Below are 5,345 nucleotides of genomic sequence, written 5' to 3'. Positions count from 1 at the left end.
AGTTATAGAAATTGAATCAAAGTTTGAATATGAATATTACCTTGAATAAGAAAGATAACCTACTGTATATAACAAAGGTTTCTTGATCTTAGATGATTACTTGGAATGGATTAGAAAGCTTGGAAGTAAATTAGTAAACTTGAAGGGATTTTTGAAGTATTCTTGAAGTGTTCTTCCTATGATGATTATAGCTTGATTCTTGAAGTGATTTTTGATGAAGATGATGATTAACTACTGGAAAAATACGTTCATAATAGTGTGGGTGTGTTGAGAGAGAATTAGAAAGAGATTTGGAAGTGAAATGGAGTGAATGATGAGTGTTAATTGGTGAGTGGTGAGTGGGGTTAAAAGGAGTTCTAGTTAGTTGACTAGCTCATGGTAGAAGTTAAAATTGATTAGTCATACATGACATAATCAAGAGTGGAATCCCATGCTAGTTCCTATTGGTATATACCCATAGTAAGTACGTTTTGAAGCTGTGTATAATACGGGTAAGAATACGACTAGAATTCTTGATGAAAGAAAAGAATGGGAAAGTAACTGTAACCATTTTCGTTAAGTATGAGTGTTTCGATATATGTCTTGAAGTCTTCCAAAAGTATTTTAATACATCTAAATACACTACATGTATATACATTTTAACGGAGTCGTTAAGTCATCGTTAGTCGTTACATGTAAGTGTTGTTTTGAAACCTTTAAGTTAACGATCTCAATTAATGTTGTTAACCCATTGTTTATTATATCTAATGAGATGTTAAATTATTATATTATCATGATATTATGATATATTAATATATCTTAATATGATATATATACATTTAAATATCGTTACAACGATAATCGTTACATATATGTCTCGTTTAAAAATCATTAAGTTAGTAGTCTTGTTTTTACATATGTAGTTCATTGTTAATATACTTAATGATATGTTTAATTATCATAATATCATGTTAACTATATATATAACCATATATATGTCATCATATAGTTTTTACAAGTTTTAACGTTCGTGAATCACCGGTCAAATTGGGTAGTCAATTGTCTATATGAAACCTATTTCAATTAATCAAGTCTTAACAAGTTTGATTGCTTAACATGTTGGAAACGTTTAATCATGTAAATATCAATCTCAATTAATATATATAAACATGGAAAAGTTCGGGTCACTACAGTACCTACCCGTTAAATAAATTTCGTCCCGAAATTTTAAGCTGTTGAAGGTGTTGACGAATCTTCTGGAAATAGATGCGGGTATTTCTTCTTCATCTGATCTTCACGCTCCCAGGTGAACTCGGGTCCTCTACGAGCATTCCATCGAACCTTAACAATTGGTATCTTGTTTTGCTTAAGTCTTTTAACCTCACGATCTATTATTTCGACGGGTTCTTCGATGAATTGAATTTTTTCGTTGATTTGGATTTCATCTAACGGAATAGTGAGATCTTCTTTAGCAAAACATTTCTTCAAATTCGAGACGTGGAAAGTGTTATGTACAGCCGCGAGTTGTTGAGGTAACTCTAGTCGGTAAGCTACTGGTCCGACACGATCAATAATCTTGAATGGTCCAATATACCTTGGATTTAATTTCCCTCGTTTACCAAATCGAACAACGCCTTTCCAAGGTGCAACTTTAAGCATGACCATCTCTCCAATTTCAAATTCTATATCTTTTCTTTTAATGTCAGCGTAGCTCTTTTGTCGACTTTGGGCAGTTTTCAACCGTTGTTGAATTTGGATGATCTTCTCGGTAGTTTCTTGTATAATCTCCGGACCCGTAATCTGTCTATCCCCCACTTCACTCCAACAAATCGGAGACCTGCACTTTCTACCATAAAGTGCTTCAAACGGCGCCATCTCAATGCTTGAATGGTAGCTGTTGTTGTAGGAAAATTCTGCTAACGGTAGATGTCGATCCCAACTGTTTCCGAAATCAATAACACATGCTCGTAGCATGTCTTCAAGCGTTTGTATCGTCCTTTCGCTCTGCCCATCGGTTTGTGGATGATAGGCAGTACTCATGTCTAGACGAGTTCCTAATGCTTGCTGTAATGTCTGCCAGAATCTTGAAATAAATCTGCCATCCCTATCAGAGATAATAGAGATTGGTATTCCATGTCTGGAGACGACTTCCTTCAAATACAGTCGTGCTAACTTCTCCATCTTGTCATCTTCTCTTATTGGCAGGAAGTGTGCTGATTTGGTGAGACGATCAACTATTACCCAAATAGTATCAAAACCACTTGCAGTCCTTGGCAATTTAGTGATGAAATCCATGGTAATGTTTTTCCATTTCTATTCCGGGATTTCGGGTTGTTGAAGTAGACCTGATGGTTTCTGATGCTCAGCTTTGACCTTAGAACACGTCAAACATTCTCCTACATATTTAGCAACATCGGCTTTCATACCCGGCCACCAAAAATGTTTCTTGAGATCCTTGTACATCTTCCCCGTTCCAGGATGTATTGAGTATCTGGTTTTATGAGCTTCTCTAAGTACCATTTCTCTCATATCTCCAAATTTTGGTACCCAAATCCTTTCAGCCCTATACCGGGTTCCGTCTTCCCGAATATTAAGATGCTTCTCCGATCCTTTGGGTATTTCATCCTTTAAATTTCCTTCTTTTAAAACTCCTTGTTGCGCCTCCTTTATTTGAGTAGTAAGGTTATTATGAATCATTATATTTATAGATTTTACTCGAATGGGTTCTCTGTCCTTCCTGCTCAAGGCATCGGCTACCACATTTGCCTTTCCCGGGTGGTAACGAATCTCAAAGTCGTAATCATTCAATAATTCAATCCACCTACGCTGCCTCATATTCAGTTGTTTCTGATTAAATATGTGTTGAAGACTTTTGTGGTCGGTATATATAATACTTTTGACCCCATATAAGTAGTGCCTCCAAGTCTTTAATGCAAAAACAACTGCACCTAATTCCAAATCATGCGTCGTATAATTTTGTTCGTGAATCTTCAATTGTCTAGACGCATAAGCAATCACCTTCGTTCGTTGCATTAATACACAACCGAGACCTTGCTTTGATGCGTCACAATAAATCACAAAATCATCATTCCCTTCAGGCAATGACAATATAGGTGCCGTAGTTAGCTTTTTCTTCAATAACTGAAACGCTTTCTCTTGTTCATCATTCCATTCAAATTTCTTCCCTTTATGCGTTAATGCAGTCAAGGGTTTTGCTATTCTGGAAAAGTCTTGGATGAACCTTCTGTAGTAACCAGCTAGTCCTAAAAACTGGCGTACGTGTTTCGGAGTTTTCGGTGTTTCCCACTTTTCAACAGTTTCTATCTTTGCTGGATCCACCTTAATACCTTCTTTGTTCACTATGTGACCGAGGAATTGAACTTCTTCCAACCAAAATGCACACTTTGAAAACTTAGCGTACAATTCTTCCTTCCTCAATACTTCTAACACCTTTCTCAAATGTTCACCGTGTTCTTGGTCATTCTTTGAGTAAATAAGTATGTCATCAATGAAAACGATGACAAACTTGTCAAGGTATGGTCCACACACTCGGTTCATAAGGTCCATGAACACAGCTGGTGCATTAGTTAAACCAAACGGCATGACCATAAACTCGTAATGACCGTAACGTGTTCTGAAAGCAGTCTTTGGAATATCATCTTCTTTCACCCGCATTTGATGATACCCGGAACGTAAGTCAATCTTTGAATAAACAGACGAGCCTTGTAGTTGATCAAATAAGTCGTCGATTCTCGGTAGTGGGTAGCGGTTCTTGATGGTAAGTTTGTTCAGTTCTCGGTAGTCGATACACAACCTGAATGTACCATCTTTCTTCTTGACAAACAAAACAGGAGCTCCCCACGGTGATGTGCTTGGTCGAATGAAACCACGCTCTAAAAGTTCTTGTAATTGGCTTTGCAGTTCTTTCATCTCGCTGGGTGCAAGTCTGTAAGGAGCACGAGCTATTGGTGCAGCTCCTGGTACAAGATCTATTTGAAATTCAACGGATCGATGTGGGGGTAATCCCGGTAATTCTTTCGGAAATACATCGGGAAATTCTTTTGCAATGGGAACATCATTGATGCTCTTTTCTTCAGTTTGTACTTTCTCGACGTGTGCTAGAACAGCATAGCAACCTTTTCTTATTAGTTTTTGTGCCTTCAAATTACTAATAAGATGTAGCTTCGTGTTGCCCTTTTCTCCGTACACCATTAAGGGTTTTCCTTTTTCTCGTATAATGCGAATTGCATTTTTGTAACAGACGATCTCTGCTTTCACTTCTTTCAACCAGTCCATACCGATTATCACATCAAAACTCCCTAACTCTACTGGTATCAAATCAATCTTAAATGTTTCGCTAACCAGTTTAATTTCTCGATTCCGACATATATTATCTGCTGAAATTAATTTACCATTTGCTAATTCGAGTAAAAATTTACTATCCAAAGGCGTCAATGGACAACTTAATTTAGCACAAAAATCTCTACTCATATAGCTTCTATCCGCACCCGAATCAAATAAAACGTAAGCAGATTTATTGTCAATAAGAAACGTACCCGTAACAAGCTCCGGGTCTTCCTGTGCCTCTGCCGCATTAATATTGAAAACTCTTCCACGACCTTGTCCATTCGTGTTCTCCTGGTTCGGGCAATTTCTAATAATGTGGCCCGGTTTTCCACATTTATAACAAACTACATTGGCATAACTTGCTCCGACACTACTTGCTCCGCCATTACTCGTTCCGACACCATTTGTTCCTTTCGTTCTATTAACCCCTGGTCCGTAGACCTCACACTTCGCCGCGCTATGACCATTTCTTTTACACTTGTTGCAAAATTTGGTGCAGAACCCCGAGTGATTCTTTTCACACCTTTGGCATAGCTGCTTCTGATTGTTGTTGTTGTTACGGTTGTTATTGTTGTTAGGATGATTGTTGTAGTTGCTGTTGTTGTTGTTGTTGTTGTTGTTGTTGTTGGGCCGTTTGTTGTAGTTGCGATTGTTGGGATAATTGTTGCGATTATTGTTGTAATTGCTGTTGTTGCTGTATTGGCGATTCTTATCACCGTTTTCCTCCCACTTTCTTTTGACTTGCTTCACATTGGCCTCTTCAGCAGTCTGTTCTTTAATTCTTTCTTCAATCTGGTTCACTAGTTTGTGAGCCATTCTACATGCCTGTTGTATGGAGGCGGGCTCGTGTGAACTTATATCTTCTTGGATTCTTTCCGGTAATCCTTTCACAAACGCGTCGATCTTCTCTTCCTCATCTTCGAACGCTCCCGGACACAATAGGCACAATTCTGTGAATCGTCTTTCGTACGTGGTAATATCAAATCCTTGGGTTCATAACCCTCTAAGTTCTGTCTTGA

This window comes from Rutidosis leptorrhynchoides, chromosome 3 (assembly GCF_046630445.1).
Source record: "Rutidosis leptorrhynchoides isolate AG116_Rl617_1_P2 chromosome 3, CSIRO_AGI_Rlap_v1, whole genome shotgun sequence".
NCBI classification, from domain to species: Eukaryota; Viridiplantae; Streptophyta; class Magnoliopsida; order Asterales; family Asteraceae; genus Rutidosis; species Rutidosis leptorrhynchoides.
This window is presented reverse-complemented; position numbering follows the sequence as displayed.